Raw genomic sequence first — 20,385 nt, 5'->3', positions numbered from 1 at the left:
TCATCTGCAGTGAGTTCTCCTCACTTTGAATAAATCAGACAACACTGGCTAAGGGAATAATGGCGACCCTTGGCTGTCCTAAGCAGCAACTAGTGAACCTAGATGCTTTCAAGTATTTCAGAAGGGATTTCCTAAAAGGTCTTCCAGTATTTCTGTCCCTAGGCATCATTAGTAAGAAACAAAACAAAAACAAAGGTGGAAGAAGCATCTACCGAGCACATCTCTCCCCTGATGTTCTGCAGGGACTCGGCAGATGGGAGCACAGCAGTCATTGGGAACGTGGCTCCTGAGCAGGTGGGGAGGAAAGAGGTACTCCAGGATGCTGGAGGATGAGGCTCTCCCATGAGCTCTGCTTCCTAGCAGGGAGCCTTCAATACCACTCCATAGTTCAGATCTACTGTTGGACGGAACAGTACCGCACTCAGCATGGATGGAAAAAGACCACCCAGGCCCCTGTCCCTCTTGCTATACAAACAGAAGGGGATTTTTTTCAAGTACATGGAAGCTGACCTGGGATCCCAGCCTCAGCCCAGCCCAGTGCTCAAAATCTCACACATCCCAATTCATTGTGTTCACCATAGAACCCAAAAGAGAGTCAAGAACTGCCAGCCAAGGCTTGACAGATTTCCCATGTAGACTGAGCATTCTGATCCCCTGGGAATGACAGCCTCCTTGGGACAGAAGCTCTTCTTCCAGGCTTGTCTTCTCTTCTTCCCATGGATGTCTGAAAACCAAATGGACTTCACCCAGGTTCTGACTTTGGTGCATTGTATTTCTGAATTTTATTATGCTTTAAAGAAAAAGAGGCTGAAATTGAATCAGGGCCTTTATCTTGCTATCTCCGAAACTAGCTTTTAGAACCCGAGGCTGGGCCGGCTGACTACTGGACTGGCTCTGCTAAGGGGCGAGTCAGGAGGCCTGCAGACTGGGAAAACTAGTGTGTTCTGGAAGCTCTAACCGTGGCTCCTCCCTGAACTTCTGGAGGTGAGCATGGCTGCCAGGTTTACTATTTGAACACTAACGATCTCTTTGGGAGTCTGAAGTGGGATCAACTCTAAAATAGCCTTTCTATTTATAATTTTGTACCCAGGTTACTTTGAGTATTTTCATTAGAACCATTCTCAACCTTCATTAACTTTAAGTAAAATCCGGAAAATGTTCCAGGCACTAAATTGATCCTTTTCCAATGTGGATGAATAAATAATCCCTCCAACCTCCCTATCCCCATTTTTCCTTTCCCACATGCAGAAAAAATTGCATAAAGAAATTGTGTTTCTGATAGGACAACGGCAAGGGTCTCTGTTACTGTGTTCCTAAATTATTATTATATTATTATTATTATACTGCAGCCACCAGTATAATGAAATGGAGAATGACATTTAAGTCGACTTTAAAAAGTGGGCTTTGAGGAAGGCAGGGTGGCATACACTTTAATCCCATCCCTCGGGAGACAGAGGCAGGCAGATGTCTGTGAGTTCAAGGTCTACATAGTGAGTCTCAGGTCAGTCAGAGCTACATAGTTGAGACCCTGTCTCAGAAAAACAAAAGCAAACAAAAAACCAATAGGCTTATTTCTTGTCTCTGTGTCTTTTCCTGTTGCTCTGTTAGGCACCCTGGCAACGGGGAGAAAGGGCTTGTCTGGCTTATGGTTCCAGGTTATAGTCTACTGTGGCACGGTAGTCACAGAAGCAGGAGCCTGAGGGAGCTGGTCACCTGGCATGAAAGGTCAAGAAGCAGAAGCCACGAATCCTGCAGGTGCCTGGCTCACTTTCTCCACTTTACATAACCCAGGAATAGCCCTGCTGACAATTGAAATCTGTTTTCCCAGTCAATAAACATAATGAAGATAATTCTTCAAGACATTCTCAGAGGATAGCTTAATCTAGATATTCCCTCACAGGTGTACTAGAGACCCTTCTCCCGGGTGATTCTGGAGTCTGTCAATTTGGCAATTAATGCTAAGCATCCTACTCCTCAATCGGATAGATTTTCCTAGCCAATAACAAGATGAATGCTGCATGGTTCTGGAGAATTGGCCAAGAACGTATTCAAAGAAAGGGAACAGGAGGATGCTGGCTGAGTATGTTTAGCTCTTTGTCTCAGACTTGTCAATCAGGTGCCACTGGCCCCCTTGCCAAAAATAGAAAGAGTGGAGAGAAGTCTGGGACATTTCTCCGCTGCAGTATGCTATTCTTCATGGGAAGAGCTAGGATCCTCTCCAAGGCTCCCATTAGTCAGTTTTCCATTGCTGTCATGAAATACCTGAGACAAGCAAACTTTATATAGAGAAAAGGTTCACATAACTCAGCGTTCCAGAATTTCAAATGCTCTCATCTGGTGCTGGTATCCTTGCTGGCAGAGTCCCTAAGCAGCAGTTCATGGCAGAGATCTTTGCCTGTGTATGTATATGTCTTCTTATAAAGCCAATATGATTCAATCATGAGGGATCTGTCCTAATGACCTTATCTAACCCCAACCAATTTCCAGAGGTCTCACCTCTGAACACCACAGACAGATTGTGTTTTCACACTCTTAATACCTCATAATGGAGATTTGATGTCAATACATGAAGACTTGGGGGACACAATCAAATTCTATCTGAAACATTGCCATCCCAGCCCCACTTTTAAAAACTTGAGAGCCATTCTGCTACGCTTATCCCACTGTTATTTTGACAGATAGCGGGAATCTGCTGTGCAACTTGAAAACAGAGAGATGAAAATGTATAACTCACCCATAACACTGATTCTCAGGTTCATCCAATTTGTCTACCAGGGTCATACAAGTATTCTCATGACTTCACCATTGCTTCACACAGCATACAAGAGACAGAAGTTTCCCTGGTTACAAAAGCTATCAATTGGAACAAAGCGACTTCAACATTGGAGTTGGATTTTCACATAGGACATCACATGATCAGGGCCATGGATCTGGCAAGCAAAATGCACCATTGAAACCTCAAGTTAAGGATACTGGTATACCCCAAACAGACAAAGCTTCGATCTGGGCCCACTAACATCCTGGACACATCCACAAACAGACAGACCCAAGCTTTCAGTTGGGCCATGCAGCGCAGTTCACCCCAAGCTCAGGAGCAGACACTGGTCCCTGCTCTGAGGAGAGCTCCTTTTGTCAATCACACCAATTGTCCACCAGCCTCACGGGAGGAAAGGCTCAAATCACAAGAGGCTGGTAGAAATCCGGTTCTGTGTTTACGTTTCCTCTTCCTTGAGAGTGTGTATATGTGTATATACACTATAGGTGTGTGCGTGGGCGTGTGCATGAACACGTGTTACTGTACATGTGGAAACCAGAGGTCAACATCAGAGACTAGATGAAGAAAGAGTACATATTACATCAATCTCTAACGTGCAGACACACATGTAAGATTGTTAATGGACGTATTAAGCGGGACTGCATGAGCACACGTGCACAGCCACACCGATGGCAGTCGCAGTGCGTGCATCCTGCTGGGAAACGGCTGCTCAGCGTCGGTGGAGGTGAGAAAGGAAGCGGATCAGGGACTTGACTCCCAGTTCCTGCTCCTGGTTGAAACAGTTGTCTGGCCTTGGAAAACCCATTGCCTTTATCTGTAGAGATGATAAAAGCTTCTCTCGTCACAAAAAGACTCTAATAAAATGGGAGCTCAGCCTCCCTTTTGTGAACGGAGACAGGAAAACTATACTTATCTGGAAGCTTGTGCCATTTGGTCCCAAGTCAAGTATACCACTTTGAAATATGTGGTTTGAATTAAGTTTCACATCATTTGATCAGATAAACATTTTCTTTTCTTTTTTTTTTTTGTAGTTTGTGACATTCATTAATTGTGAGCCATCATAGGCCTCCCATGCCATTTTTTTTAAACAGGAGTACCAGTACTCTAAGGTATTAGAATAAGTGGAAGCTTTTCTTAGCGCCACCTGAGAACCCACTCTATTTTTCATCCTACGGAAAACTGAATTTGACAGCTAATGGATCTGTTTTGTTCTAAAACTACCATCTGTTTCTAGGGCACTTTTTAAGGTTTCTATCACTTCTATTATATGTGAGACACATAAATATGTATTCATAATTACTCATTTCCAAGAAAAAAGGTAAAAGCACAATTACAGTTAAACACAAAGAGATAATATTTAAGACTGTAGCTAAGTTTAAATTTCAGCAAAAGAAGCAATTCCTATACACACTGACCCTGCAGCTAGACACACAGTTATCGCCTCTGTAAACAAAGGATTGCCTTACTGCAGCAGAGTCATAGGCAATGCTGGGGTGATTGCATGATCATAGCTTCTGAATGTGTGCCCACTCAATGCACTCAATGGGAGCCACTGCACTCCAGACGGACACCAAGTCTGCAGGGGAAGGTCTTGGGGTACTCGAATCTTGGCCTCCACTAGCTCTGTGCTTTGGTTTACCTGGCTTGTCTCTTCAACTCCTTCAGTTCGGTGATCCAATTAAATATTCAACCAAGGTACCTTAAATCAGCTTTGTCATTTGTAGACATCCTGACTGCTTACTGTATAGAAAATATCAAAAACTAGCTGCCTTTTGTTGAGCTTCTGTGCTCTTTGTTGTCCAGCGTACCTAGTCACGGTATGGGCTCATGAGGAGCCAGTTACGGTTTATTACCCCTGAGCTACACCGATGCCCTGGAATTAAGCTTGGCCTCAAAGTGTAGGAGTGCAGCTGCCTTCACCAGGGGAAGCCAGGGTGCGCAGCTGGAGGCCCATTGTTCTCCAGGGATTTGAGTGCTGCAAATCTAACTTGGGGCTGCTCTTCTAGAAAGGAGAACCTGTTCTCTTTTCCTGAGCTGAGAGCAAGTTTTGGAAGACTCCTTGTGTCACATGCAAACGGCACTTGGGAAGCCAGTCGGGCATCAGGCACCAAGGGCAAAGAGTTGCTGGTGCTTCCATGGCTGGGCAGCCAGCCAGAGGAGAGCACGCTGGGCCCTCATGCTGGACCATTGGAGGGAGCTCAGCAGAGCAGTGCAGAGAGGAAGAGTCTGTGGGGGGCAGTGAATGGCTACAGAGAGATGGGCTGTCCTCTGAGAAGGGAGGGGCTGGTAGTCTGTGCGGCCTTGGGTCAAGAACTTCACTCCAGGACTCTTGGGAGCTGGAAACGTGGATGGACAAAGTCTCTCTGTTAATTTGCGGAGCAGCGGGTGGTTCAGAACAAGATTTCCATCAGACCGACTCAGCTCTGCAGGAATTATAAGATCAAGTCAGGAGGAATGAAGAGCAACCTCCAGATGGGAAAGTATTGCCAAAGTTGCAGGGATGTGTAGGAAGAGGTGGCTGGAAGGATGTAGACACCGGATTTAGCCTTCTCTGGCTGTGAGAAGAGGAAACAGCAGGAGGATGAGGGCTGAATTTGCCTCAAAGCTGGAAGTCTCAGACGTGGTGTCCTTGGGTCACATGACCCATAACATGAAAGAGTAGAGGGCAGCTGGGCAGACTGAGTATCACATCTATGATTGATGGCTGTGATATGCTTCTGTTTCCATAGACTTATGAAAGCCAGACCACACTGGATTTCATGTCTGCCCCACTTCCTAAAATTTAAAAATGTTTCTACAGCTTATGAGAATAGATAATGAAAACAACTGAGTTCAAATCTGACATCAGATTTGGTTATTTAACTTTGCAAATAGCCCCAAAGAGAGAGGAAGAATGAGAAAGGACATCTTCATAGAACTCTTGGCAGAAAACAAAGGTGTGAAGTGGCTCCTCAAGGAGTTCTCGGAACTGAGCGGCTGATTCCTAGATCAAGGCAAGACAGAATGAGTCCTGACACTGCCCAGTGGTTTGCTCAAACACTTACTGAATGGGAGGAAAAGTCAGTTTTTACCCCTTCAGAATTCTTGTCTTTTGCCCCCTCAGAATTCTCATCTGTGAAGCTGCTGTCTCTCAGATTTTGAAGTACTGTTTGTATCGGTGAGCAGCAGCCTGGAAGAAGTTCTCTGGAAAGTTCGGTGAAGACAGAGATGATGGCAATTAAAAAGACCATCCATATTTTATCTCTTGCAAATGTTATTTATTAGAGACCATGATGGTTTGGATGTGAATTACCCTGCTTGGGATAATATTTTCATGCCCTGTCTTCAACTTGTGGTGTTACTTTGAGGGCTGTGGGAACATTTAGGAGATAGGAGCTGGTTGATGGAAGTGGGTCATTAAGAATAAGCTTTTTTTTTTAAAAAAAAAAAAAGCCTCTATCTATCTCTCTATCTCTCTATCTCTCTATATCTCTATCTATCTATCTATCTATCTATCTATCTATCTATCTATGGTGTGTTCCACCACACCCAGTCCAAGTGGGGGGGCTTTCAAAGATGACATCGTCCTCTCTGTGACTCAAAGTTGGATTCTACCTTTGTAGTCTCTGTAAATATCACTCTTCCTGATCCCTTGACAAGGTAGATCTGGAACCTGGGCCAACACGGCAGGTAAAGGGCAATTTCATTGCTGTTGGTCTGAATTTGTATAAGACGTGAAGCCTCAAGCTAACTTTGAGGAACCTTTGCCTCTATTGATTTTCTTCCTCTACCTCCATGGCATCAAATAAACCTCCCAGCTTCAGGAGCACACGTGCACAGGCACGAGGCATCTGGGCATCTTTTAGGGAACTACTTAGAGCATGGGCCGTGACCCTTCCCTCCTGAAGGCTGCCACTGTCAGCCCCAGAATCGGAGGCACCCTCCACTGGAGCATCAGCGAGGAGCGATGGCGGCAGCAGCTCCGTTATAGTTCATTCTACAGAGAGATGCGGTCTGCTCTGTAGCCTTTTTAAGTCAAAGCATAAAGGAGGCCTGTTGCCACGGGCCAATCATTACAGGAAGGGCTCGTGTGATTGATGCCTCCAGATCCATCTCTTTCTAGTCCCCTAGGTATAATTTACTGATCTTGCTGTCAGCCCAGAGCAATCAGCTGCTTCCTCAAAAGGCTCATGGCCTAGGTGGGCGCTTTTTTCCCTCCGTCAGACAGTCATGAGATTGTCTGCCTCTACTATCTCCACAGGCTTGATGGAAGAATTGCCTGTTTGCACTGGGACAACTTTCTGAAGTGGCTATATTTAAAAAGGAGGGTACCCCTTCATCCTGTCTTGTAATTGAGGCAGGGTGCCCTCTCAATTAAGTGTCTGCCTTGCTTCTGTCCTACTCCATCTTTGTGTGGTTCTGGACCTGACAGTTACAAGTTGACATTGCAGCACTGCAGCCCTGAGACCTGGCAGGAAATGGGCTGCACCCACACCTTGTGCCAGGGGAGCTCCCAGGAGCTGAGGAAAATGCAGCCTTATCCTTAATGATTCAATCATAAAAAGTATGACAATGAAAATTGAACCCCACCTAGCTCTCCTTCCCACCCATCCCATTGGCTGTTTAAAGGACAGAATACAAGACAACCAGCGCTGGCAGGAATGGGGGCGACTGGACCCCTCCAGGGCTGATGGGGCTGTAAAGGGATGCAGCCGCTTCAGAAAGTTAAACATAGAATTAACCATATGATCCAGCAGTTCCTCTGCCGGTATATACTGAAAGGAATCACAGGCGGCACTTTTAAACAGACACTTTCTCAGGACAAACAGGGTGCTTATATAATTGACATAAAACACAGTGCATACGGGAGTGCCAGTCACAATACCCGCCAACACGGGCAGAGAGACTGTGGCTACCAACAGACAAGTGGATGGATAGGACGACATATTATTTAGCCCTAAAAAGGAATGATTACTAACACGAGCTGTAGCAGTACACCAAACAAGACACCAAGGCAGAAGCACCTGATTCCACTTGTATGAGAGATGCAAAAGAGGGTGTGAATGGGGTGGGCAGGAGACGGTGGAGCTATGGGTTAATGGACAGAGTTTCTGTTTGGGAAGGTGAGAATTTTCTGGAAATGGGCAGAGGTGAGGGCTGTACAGTACCGTGAGGGTACTGAGCCCAGCACCATGAGTGTACTGAGCACAGCACTATGAGGGTTCTGAGCCCAGCACTGTGAGGTTACTTACTGGTGAAATAGTTAAAACAGGATAAAACAGAAAGAATAGACATAGCTAAATTTCCTTTGCCCAGGTCCTTGCCAAGGTTTGAGGTGTCTCAGCTCTGTCTGGAATCTTCTGCCCAGGGAGGGGTCTGCCAGCCTGTCCTTACCTGGTCAGGAAGTCTAAGGATGCATCAGGACCTCACAGCAGGGAAGACTAGATGTTTGTTTCCTGAATGGGGATTTGCTGAACACTTTAATGTATGCAGCTGGTCAAATGACTTCATAGACTTTAAGTTCATTGCTGCATGAGCCCATTTTTCTGCCTCTGCTGGGCTAGTGAGTTGTGCTAGGCCTGGGTTTCCTGCTCTCCTGGGAGAAAGCTTTTAAATGACTAAAACCTGCCTGAGCAGTCAGACTTCATGCTGGTCCTCCTCCACCTCTGCAACCTTTTGTTTTCTCCTGCGCTTGACAGGCATGATGACTTTGCTCACAAGCCGGCTCTGATTCCTGTGAAGGCGAGGACAACGTGCTGTCAATCAATCCCATCTCACCAGTTTAATTTAGGCTCTAATGATTAGCAATGGCATGCTACCCAGGACTCCACACGGGCCCTTGTCCTAGCTGCACACAGACAGATCTTTACAATGTCATGGTTAAATTGGGATGGGGTAACCTAACAGCCCTGACAGGTATACACTCCTCACCAGAAAAGGAAGTCCCTCCTGAACTAGCAGGGTGTGGCGACCCACAGCTTTGGAGGTTGACAGATGAAGCTCAGCCTCTGCAGCCAGCAGTTTGCTGGGTGCTGTCCTCAAGCTGTTAGAGCAGCCTGCTGCGGCTCTCACTCTGGTAGGAAAGGACCAACATGCGTGAGCGTCGTGCCAGCCAGCTGTCTGTCATTACAATGATACATCTGACACAATTTGTTGTAAAAAGGTTTATTTGGGTTCACAGTCTTATTTATTTTTGTTGTTTGTATTGTCTCCCTGGGTCTCACTATGTAGTTCTGGTTGTTCTGGAACTCACTATATAGACCAGGCTGGTCAAACTCACAGGTACTGCTCTACCTCTGAGTGCTGGGATTAAAGGACTGTACTACCACACCTGGCTCATGGTTTGACAGACTCTGGTCCATCATTCTTTTTTCCTCTTGATTTTGGATCTATGGTGAGATGGCACATCTTGGTGGGAAACGGCAGAGAACACTCATCTAATAAGCCAGGGCTAAAAAGAAAGGACAGAGACAGGGCTGGAGCCCCTCTGTACTCTTCAGGGAGCCCCACCTCCTCAAGCGTCTACCTCTTCACTCTTCAATGCACGGGCCTGGCCTGAGAGATCCAAATTCTAGCTTGTACCGGATGTTCAAAGAGTCCCTGTTGAACCGTGTTAAGTTAGAAGTGGAAACGCGCATGCCCAGAAAGCATCAGGCAACGCGCATGCCCAGGAAGCTTCAGGCTAACTCCTAGTTAGGAGACTAAAGGCGGGGACAGCATTTGGAGGAAAGTGTTGCGCTGTATTGAGACCGCTGCAACCACAGCTGGAGGAACATCAGGCTCTCAGCGTGGCAACACCTGTGCCCCTGTTTGCTTCTTCCAAGGGACTTCTCACTCACAAACCCTCACCAAACACAACCAAACACTTCCGTTTCCAATGCATTCTTCTTCCTTCTCATGCCAGGTTCTTCCTGAGCTGCTCTCTAAACTGACAGCGTGATCCACACAGGATGGTACCAACTTGTATTTGGTATATGGTGTTTCCCATGAGATGCTGGCTTTACTTCATATGGGGATTTTTGTCCAGAATGAATGTAGGCTCCCAGTGTGGGCTCAGAGCATGGCTATGGATGAAAATCTGATAAATGGAGGTGCCTGGTAATTGAGCCTGTGAGGAGTTCACACAGAAGGGTTTCTTCCTGGCAGCCATGGCATCAACTCTGCATTACCAAGGGACACTTACGTCAGAGGTCAGAACACCCCAACCTTTCCTCTTCTACATGCCAAGGCCTTTTCCTCATAAAGAAGATGATGTTTCCTAGCAGTCTATATAGAGATACAACAAGGTGTGGGAATGTAGCTTTAGGGTAGAACATTACTAGGCATGGATGAAGTCTTGGGTTCAATTCCTTATAAAGCTAGAGAGAAGGGGGGAGGAAGATAGTAAAGTCTGTTCTTCCCATGATCCCCTGTAGATGAGAGAATAGCATTGAAAGTGTCATTTAGTCACTGGAGAGCAGCAGTTCACTTCCTCCAGCACTGTGCTGTGACATGCCAGCTGCTTCACTCTTCTAGCTCTTTGTCCTAAACCCTGGGAAGGTGCTACATAAAGATGGCCACACTTAGGGCATATCGGCTCGGTACTGAGGGACTCTGTGTAATGTCTGTGGTTTGTTGTTGCATAGGGAAAATGAGGCTCAAACATCTAAACTGATTTGTCTAAAGACCAACAGAAAATGTCAGCATTGCAACCCAAAGCAAAATGTATGGCTCCGGAGTATGCATGCTTCTCCTACAGGGGATGTCACCAGAGGTGTCTGACAACCAGGGAAAATGGAAAGCACTCAGCTCCTCAGGTAGGACAGCTGGGGCGCAGGGGTTGAGGAGCAACTGCTGAGGTCACAAACTGCAAGTTACATGTATATCAGAATTCTAGAATTCATTTTAAAATATAGATTTGTAAGACTTTAGTACCTAGTTAGTCACCGCTATTACTTTTGCCAAATAATCCCTACATTTGCTGATCCATTTTTTAGTAGTTTGACTATGGCACTGCCAGGCTCTCTCTTTTTCTTTTAAACATTATTTGTTGACATTTTCATATATTTAAATAAACATTATATTCACCCCATTGACACCTCTTATCTACCTCCCACTGCCTTTAAACTCCTTCCTCTCCCCAGTAAACTACTCTACTGTCTTGCCCCCACCCCAAGTAACCGACTGAACTTAGCTGTGGCTACTGGCATGAGCATGGATGTAGGTGGTCTGCTGTAGAAGGAAGCGGCGGGCTGTGTCCCGCCAACCGGCTAGCTTTGCCCAAAATAATTACACGGAAACTGTATTCTTTTAAAACACTGCCTGGCCCATTATCTGTAGCCTCTTATTGGTTAATTCTCACATCTTCCTTTAACCCATATTTAGTAATCCGTGTAGCACCACGAGGTGTGGCTTACCAGGAGAGATCTTAACCTGCGTCCATCTCAGAGAGAAGAATCATGGCGACTCACTATGGCGACTGACCTGAAGCGTCTCCCCAACTCTGCTTCCTTTTTCCCACAATTCTGTTCTGTCTATTCCGCCTACCTAATTTTCTGTCTCTTAAAGGGCCAAGGCAGTTTTCTTTATTAATTAACCAATGAAAGTAACATAGACAGATAACTCTCCTCCATCAGTCTGCTACTTCACAGACAACTTACATTGGCTGACCCACTCAAGAAAAACCACTTCTCCTTCCCAGCAGCCACCATCTGCCAAGGACTCCTCAGTTAGGGGTGGGGGCTCATGAGCCCTTCCCAGGACCTTTCTCAGTGGCTTAATGTGCAAAGGCAGGATGTCATGGGTCTCGTGCCTTTAGGACACTCAGGCTGGACAGCAAGGGAGGTCTTATGCCTTGGAGAACATTTGCAGGGCATGCGTGCTTGTATCAAATCTTACGGCAAAAGTGTCTGTGGTGGCGGGGACACAAGATGGAGCACATTACTGAAAAGTGCGAAGGCTTAAGTCTTATTGAAGAACAGTGGTCATAACTGCAAAGTTAAAGATGCTTCGTGATATTTCTTTTAAACTCTGGATAAGGCAGGCACTTCTAATACCAGCGGCAGGTTATCTGCCTTTACGGAAAAGAGGAGATTTTGTTTCCACAAAGCAGTAAAGCTAGTGTTTGTGGGGTTCCTTTTGTTGTGTTTATTTTAGTTGTTGTTCTTTTTCTAAATGCTATAAAGTCCCAGGCGGCAGCTGTGGGCAGGCAGCGGACTCTGCGAGCAGCCAGTCCCAAGGAAGAGGCAGCTGCCAGTCCCAGAGCGGGTCACCCAAGATCCCTGGGCGGTTGCGGCGGGTCCCAGGCAGGCGAGCTGGTCCCACCATGTGGCGAGCGGGAGAGACAGCTCTCGGCAGGTTTGGGAGAGCTGGCTGCAGGTGTGCACATGCGGTGGGTAAAAGGCACATAGACACAGTAGGCAGACATAAAAGTAGACTTTTTTAACTTAGAGGAGAGAGAGAGAGAGAGAGAGGAGAAGAGAAGAGAAAGGGGAGAGGGGAAGAAGCGGTGAACACCTGTGCTCCAGGAAGAGGACAGCAAGAGAAGAAATTCAAGATGGTGACAAGAGATCAGAGGTTGCTGGGAGTGGGCGTGGAAAGGGGCAGGTGTTGTTCTTTTAAAAAAATGCTATAAACGTCCAAGGTGCAGCTGTAGGCAGCAGAAATGCTGTAGGTCCCAAATGGTGGTAGTGGGCCATGTGGCGGCAGACAGCAGGCCCTGAGAGCAGCCAGTCCCAGGCAGAGATGGCTGCTGGTCCCCAAGCAGTGGCTGGTCCCAGGCAGGGAGACACATGGCGGGCAGGCAGAAGACAGAGACATGGATAGAAACGTCTTGCAGAGTGAGGTTGAATATTTATTCAGGGGGTTATGAAGGGGGAAGGGGGAAGGTGGTGGGGGTAGAGAGAGAGAGAGAGAGAGAGAGAGAGAGAGAGAGAGGGAGGAGGGAGGGAGGGAGGGAGGGAGTCTGGAGGGAGGGAGGAGAGAGACGAGTAGCGAGCGATGCGAGAGCGAGAGTCTAGAGAGAGAGAGAGAGAGGAGAAGAGGAGAAGAGGGACAGGGGGAAGCGGAGAAGTGGGGAGAGAGGCAGAAGCGAAGCTGCCTTTCTGAGAGGAAGATCGAAAAGAGAGCGAGCTCAGGCCAGAAGCTGAAGATCAGCCTGCCTCAGCGGATTGGGAGGGAGTGGGCGTGGCTTGTCTCTTAAAGGGACCAGGGACCAAACCATAACAGCGGGGACCAAAAGAATAACATTAGTGTCTAAAGTTACATGTAAGAGCTGACCTGTCTTGGATCAGCAAAATGGCTCAGCAGGTAAAGGTACTTGCTGCACAGCCTTGAAAACTTGATTTGATCCCTGGGACCCATATGGTTGAAGGAAGAACTGACTTTCCCAGGTTGTCCCATCTCTGTACTTGTATGTGCCACGGCACATACATCTATACCCACACCCACAGTAAACAAATAAATATGAATTAAAAACTTTCAGGGAAGGAAAATAAATCTGGATTTTAATTTTTGCTACTATTATTATTGTTGCTGGAAAGGGAACCCAAATCTGTATGGTAGCAGCAAGAATTAGTAACTAGGAAATTCATTATATTTCAAGTAAACCTTTAAAATATAAACCCCAAAGGCTTCTGAACCCTCATCTTTCCCAGGGACACTTATACCTCCAACACACATTTTTAAAAAATAATAGATAAGTCTTTAAAATATAAAATTTATGATAACCTCAAATTTAGATGAGCCCACTGACTAAATAAAGCAGGACTACCCACAGAAAAGGTATCTGTTTGGCGGTGCTATGTCCAAGGTAGCATCCTATGATGGCTTCACAGTCTGATGCCTAGTGAGGGATGAGAGGTGGCACTGGGTTTAATACCACATCTGTGGTTCATTAGTTATGGTAAACTCTAGGTATTTGGTGGTTTCAGCAAAAGTCTTAATTCACATTCCAGGCATCAAAAACTTTAGGGAAAATGTCATAGACCAAAGAATGAATGCACACATTGGTCAGGGTAAAGCAAGAATTGCTGGCAGTTCTAGCTGATCTGGGAATTGCTCTCAAAGCATCCTTTCAGGAAGTTGCTACAGGTATCTATGTACAAATGAAGGCTGAGTGCAGAGAGGAGGCACCCATTAGGAGCTTATCAGTTGCTGATTGGGAAGAATGCAGCCAGTGGTCAGAAAGAGGGAGGGGCACATAGCAAAGGATACATTGCCCCAGCTAGCAGGAACTCAAAGATTCACTTTCAGCTAGAAAAGACTGTTACTTTTAGTTCAACAGTACCTTTTCATTTATTTATCACTCTTGCCCAATCATATTCCATACATATCAGCTATCTTTCTACAAACTGCTAATCTTGTCTTGTTCATGCAGTATTTTCTTTAGAGAACGTGATTTGTTGTTGTTATATTAAACAGAACACTGGCATGTGGTCTGCTTGATATACAGAGCACCCAGGCTCACAAAAAGCTTAAGAAGATGACATTTGACTGGCTTAAAGCAGAACATAACCCCACAGATTTGCTTAAATTTATTTTAAATTTATTTTTATTTTAAATTATATGAATATGTCTGTGGGGGGGGGGGGGTATATGCGTACGACTGCAAGTTTCCAGAGTCCAGGGGTGCAAATGCCCTGGGAACTGGAGTTACAGGTGATTGTGAGCCCTTTGATGTGTGTGCTGGGAATTGAACTTGGGTCCTCTAAAAGAGCAGTATATGTGCTTAACCACTGAGCTATCTCTCTAGCTCCTCACCAGCCCCTGCCACTACCACCAAAGATTTAAAGTGAGTGGACAAAGAATTCAAAATCTAAACATTTCTGAAAGTGCTGGTTATTTGGGGCTTTTGCTTGAGTAACCTGGTTGGTGGCTAGGCAGTACCTTAAGAATGTTTGTTATTGTTTTTTATTTACCTGCTTATCTTGGTTGTTTTCCCCTGGTTTTATACTTGGGATTGAATCCAGGGCCTCACACAGCAATCATGTATTCTTATACTTTCTGCCCTGGCTCGTATTTTATGAAGGTGACTGATGTTGATACCAAGAGGTTAATGTCACAGAAAGAAAGGATTCAGGTGACAGGAAGAGTGAGTCATGCAGGGTCATGGGGGAAACTCTGGGTCAGAAGGTGGAGTTCTAGGGATGACCTCATCATCACCCTTGATTGGGGCTTCCTCCTAAGAGGCCTAGCCAGGCAGGGCATGACTCCCTGATGGCTAGTCAGCTCCATCTCAGAGAGATTTGCAACTGACTTAGTTACCCTGAGCTGTCTGTCACCTGACTAGCTTGATTTACTGCAGGGAAATACTCGGCCAGGCAGGGTGTGCAGGTCAGAACAAGACGTGGCTCGGAGTTTGGGTACCAGTCAACCACAGGCAGATGTAACTGACTTTGTGCTTTTGGTTTGATCTGTGACTAATGGCTGCCAAATAGATACAGACTCAAACACAAGAGGATTTAAAGAACTTTCCTTTTTTCGGGGAACCCAGATTTTAACAGTTGAGTCAGGCATTATGACAATTAAGAAAATCCAGGACTAGGTTAAAATGCTTCTAAGAAAAGCCCAAGTACTGGAGTGTGGTTCTCCAGAAATGCACAGAAGGGCCCAGTAGGACAACCCAGACAGGGACTCCCCAGAGCAAGCTGGCTAGTAAAACTAGCTAAAAGGTAAGCTCGGGGTTTGATCAAGAGACTCCTGCTTCAATAAATAAGATGGAAGAGTCATCAAGAATGACTTTCAACTTCAACCTCAATCAATTGCCATAACAAAATCACAACCCAAAGCAACTTGGGTAGAAGGCGCTCATTCAGGCATATGCTTTATAGACCATCACAGAGAGAGGTCAGAGCAGTGACTCAAGACAGGGCACTGCAGGCAGGAACTAAGTAGAGGCCATGGAGGAGTGCTGCTTGCTGGCTTGCCAAGCTTGTTTTCTTACACCACCAGGACCATCCCACATCAATCATTAATCAATAAAATGCCCTACAGACTTGCCTATAGGCAATCTGATGGAGGCATTCTTTTCAGTTGAGGTTACTCTTCCCGGATATGCCTAAGCTTGTGTCAAGTTGACAAAAAACAGCCAGCACACTCAGGTCTCCATATGCAAACATGTACACATGTGAACATGCACCATCACATATGTGACCACACATTTGCATTCATATACATTCATACAAAAATGGTAAAGAAATAAAAAAAGGAAAATCAAAAGTGGTTATCCTGAAATGCTAGTGGCTTGTTATGCTTGGACCTTAACTATGCCCCAAAGGCTCGTGTGTTAAAGAATTGGCCACCAGCCAATGGTGCTGTTGGGCCATGGTAAAACCTTTGGCAGGTAAGGCCTGGGAGAAAAAAAGTTGGGGTATTGTCTTAGTAAGGATTCTATTGTTGTGAAGAGACACCATGACCATGGCAACTCTTATAAAGGAAACATTTAGTTGGGGCTGGCTTACAGTTTCGGATGTTTAGTCCACTATCTTTATGGCAGCATGCAGGCAGACATGATACCGGAGAAAAAGCTGAGAGTTCTATATCTTGATCCACAGGCAGCAGAAGCAATTCTATGCCACACGGAGCGTAGCTTGGGCAAAGAAGATCTCAAAGTCCACTCCCACAGTGACACACTTCCTCCAACAAGGCCACACCTCCTAATAGCACAACTCCCTATGGGGACCATTTTCTTTCCAACTACCACAGTCATCAAGAGCAGGACTTTGTGGGGGATATTTAGGCCTGACCCCTCCTCTCTCTTTTGACCTCTGGTAACCATGAAGAGGTTAGGTTTGTTTCAGGGTGCACTTGTCTTCACGGTATTATCTCCTTTCCAACACAAATAGAATAATTACTTCAAAATCAAACAATCCCATAAGCATTCTACCCTCATGAATATGGAAGGAAAGAGTCTGGCCAATGAGAAAGACTAAAGGAAAAGTGTTGCGGGGCAATTCATTCAGCCAATAGACTTTTGGATACCAGCCCATTAGGGCGTGGTCTGAGGTATTATAAGTGCAGACAGAAGCATGTACTTGCTTGGTTGGCGGTCAGAGTTCTATTTGCTGTTTCTAGCAGCCACAGAGGACCACAGCTCTCTACCCTTATTGTGAGTTTGTCCCCCAAATTAATAAATAGTTGTTACCTTTTATTCCAGGCTCTTGTGGATCTCCTTAATTACAGCTACAGAAAAGTAATTTCTACTGCCTCTCCACCTTAATGTCATTTTGTCTTGCTTTATGCCACAAATTTAACAAAAATCTATCTCATATTCTCTTATTAACAGAAGCTTTTACTTTATTTTATTTTTGACATGGAGCCTCATGTAGCCCAGGATGGCCTCAAATTCAGTATATAGCAAAAACTAGCCCCAGGATAACCTTGAACTTCTAATCTTCCAGTCTCCACTTCCAGGATTACAAGTAAGCCTCCTCCGCAAGTTGCATGCAGGGATAGAGATGGAATCCAGGGTAAGTTCTCTGTGAACAGAACAGCATTCCCAACCCTGGGGTGTTCTTACTATAATATTTGGTAAACAGCTTATTTTTGTTTGTTTGCAGTGTTGGGACCACAAGAATACTAGTAGGTATTTCACCTCTGCATGCCACCCTTCAGTTGTCACATGATTCCTGCTTTAATTTTATTTACATTTGTTTACCTGGTTGTGTGTGTGTGTATGTGTCTGTGTGCATGTGTGTGTGCGTGTGTGTGCATGTGTGTGTGCGTGTGTGTGTACGCGTGCGTGTACGTGTGTGTGCGTGCGTGCGTGTGTGCGTGCGCGCGTGTGTGTGTGTGTGTGTGTGTGTGTGTGCACGTGTGTGTGCATGCCATAGTGTACAAACTGAGATCAGAGGGTAACTTACTGAAGTCGGTCCACCCCTTCCACCGTTGGAGCTCTAGGATCAGAACCAGGTTGTCGAGATTGACAGCAGGAACCTCACCTACTGAGTCATCTTGCAGACTCCCACGTAGTTCCCATTTCAAAAATAAAGTCACGTGGAATTAAAAAGTACTGAACTAATTTTGATTGATTCTTGATCGACTGGTGTTAGAAAGGAAAGAGGGAGCCTGAGGTCCCCTCTACTGTTGGTCATACCTCTGTCTGGCATCTCTCTGTCCTAGGGAGATACCAGCCAGCCACAATCATTCCCAGGAGAGGCCAGCACTCAAGAGTTTTCCTTAAGAGTCTGGCAAGGCATGACTGAAGGCAGGCCAGGGGTCTTTGGACTGTGGTCCCCACCACCAGCCAACAGCAGCTCTGCCATGGTGAGAGCTGACACCGTCTGGGAGGTGGGGAGTAACTGTTCTCCCATGTAGCCCAACATGGGAAAAATCTGACGCATAGATAGCCAATAATTAAAAGTGGCTTTTCCCCTCCTGCCAGTAACCATGCGGATTTTTTTAAAGTATAATTGAAAAGGTTTATCTCTCTTTAGTCCCAATGTTTGTGAAATATGTTTCAGTGTTAAGTCTAAGCCATCATGGAAGACAGTGCTGTGGACTCTGCTTGTTCACACAGTGATGCCAATGGCTACTGCATTCCCAGTGCATGTTAAACTCCAATCATTCTATACTCTCAGCATAGGTTATTTCTATTTGGTTGGAAGTGTCACCCCAGCACCCCAGCACCTCGCATCCAGATATCCAAAGAGTCTGGAATGTTCAGGTGGAAGTTCCATCCCAAGTCTCCTCCCCTGGGAGTTGCCTCAGTTTAGACTCCAGCCCCGAGAAAGCCCGCCAAAAGATGACCTCTCACCAGAGAAGCTTAAGACCACTCCAACAGGGTATTTAAGCTGCACCTGAGAACAATCACAAGGTTTTCCAGTCTTCTTCCCTGGCTCCTCTGGGGGTGGGAGGGGTGTGTGGGGGGGGTAGGGAGGCGGGACTGGAAAGCCACCCTGGAGTGTTGGTATCCATTAAACCTGGGCTTTTTCTAAATTGGTTTAATTTGATCTAATTTGGATTATTGCATCGCTGGAGAGGTTTATCAGGATGCAGAAACTTTTCAATTTCCAGCACATTTTTTTTTTTCTGGCTCTGTACATTGAACCTAGGTACTCTACACATGGTAGGTGTTTCCAGTTTTTGTGCTTGCTCTAGTTCTTGCATCTCAAAGTTTGCTGTGTTCAGGAATGGTCTGGATATTTGGAGGGCAGATTTCAGAAACTCACACACACAATGAGAACTCTGATCATGTTGTTTGTTAATAAAGCCAGGAAGCTACTAGCCAAACTCTTTCCGTGGCTTCTGGACTAGAGAACACTTCAGGAAAACTGATTCTAGTTTATAGTAAACTAACAAGGGAGTCCAGTGTCTGAATGGCTGGAACACATATCAATATCTAATCAAGCATTATGGCACTGTTGACACAACGCCCTTTCTTTTCTGTACATAACCACCGTTGCCTTTCCACAACAAGTCAACAAGCAGGAAACAAGCTTTTATCAAGAACATTCATCTTTTTAAACAAAGATGACAATTGGGAATGTTTTACAGACTAAAGGCAAAAAAAAATCAGAGACTATCTAAATTAACCAAAGGACGCTTTGTGGTCGTCAAAGAATCTGAAGGAAGGGTGCACACGGGTTGCTCTAGAGCCTTGAGAAGCCATCAAGTTAAAGAAGCCAGGGCTTCGTCTTTTTTATTTTAATTTCCTTAAGCAGACTCTTAAGTATTCTTTCCCTAGTCATTTGCACATCTGCCCCATGACTCAATAATCTAAGTTCCTTCCTGAGTCTGTGAAATCTCTTCTCCAGGATTCAGAGGAAGGTGGGGACACTGAGCATCCGGGCTGGGACCCGGCATGTCCTCTCCAGCTTATGTTTCTAACATTATTGTGACAAAGGTTGTTTTCCACCATATTCTATATCTTACAATATACAAGCAATGGGTATTTTCCCTACGATTTAACCCTTCAACATCAGTGGATGAGAGGAAAGGAACTGAAGATTTCTGGAGAGCGCATGGCGACTGTGAGCCTGGGAGGTTGGAGAAGGCATGCTATTCCTCTATGGACAGATTAAAATATATGCAGGTGTTTTCTGTATTGCCACGGCCTGCCTTATGAAGAAATGTTTTCTAATATGAAACCATAATTATAAACACGTGTATGCGTATAAATGTGCATATCAAGTAGACTGCATGCATATATGCTTACTTTTATAAATGTTTTCGCAGACTGTTTACATTTTACTTATTCTGTATTTATGTGTTTATTTATCTTTGTAACAGCGTCATGTTATGTAGCAGGCTGACACGAACTTGTCATTCTCCTGTCTCAGCCCTCTGAGTGCTGGGGTACAGGCTCTAGATCCTTACTGATGTGTGTCTGTTTTCACATATGTCTGCACAGTGGTGACAGGTGTCTGACAAGTGACTTTCCCTCCTACCTTCCACCTTCACCTGTCCTCTTACACCTGTTGTCCAGGTGATCACATTCATCTGTTCATTTGAACATTACTTTCCAGTTCTCAGATCTTCAAAATCTCCCCACCTCTGTTCCTGACCTTCCCCCTGTAGCTTCAACCCCTACCCGTGCTACTACGGTCTCCTTTTCCAATAGTTTGCCTCTGTTTCTTGTGTGAAACCTAGCCTTAGATATTGCTAAAATGCACTGGAGCCAGGTATGTGCTACACCAATCCTGAACAAAGGG

Source organism: Arvicola amphibius, chromosome 6 (genome assembly GCF_903992535.2).
Source record: "Arvicola amphibius chromosome 6, mArvAmp1.2, whole genome shotgun sequence".
NCBI classification, from domain to species: Eukaryota; Metazoa; Chordata; class Mammalia; order Rodentia; family Cricetidae; genus Arvicola; species Arvicola amphibius.
This window is presented reverse-complemented; position numbering follows the sequence as displayed.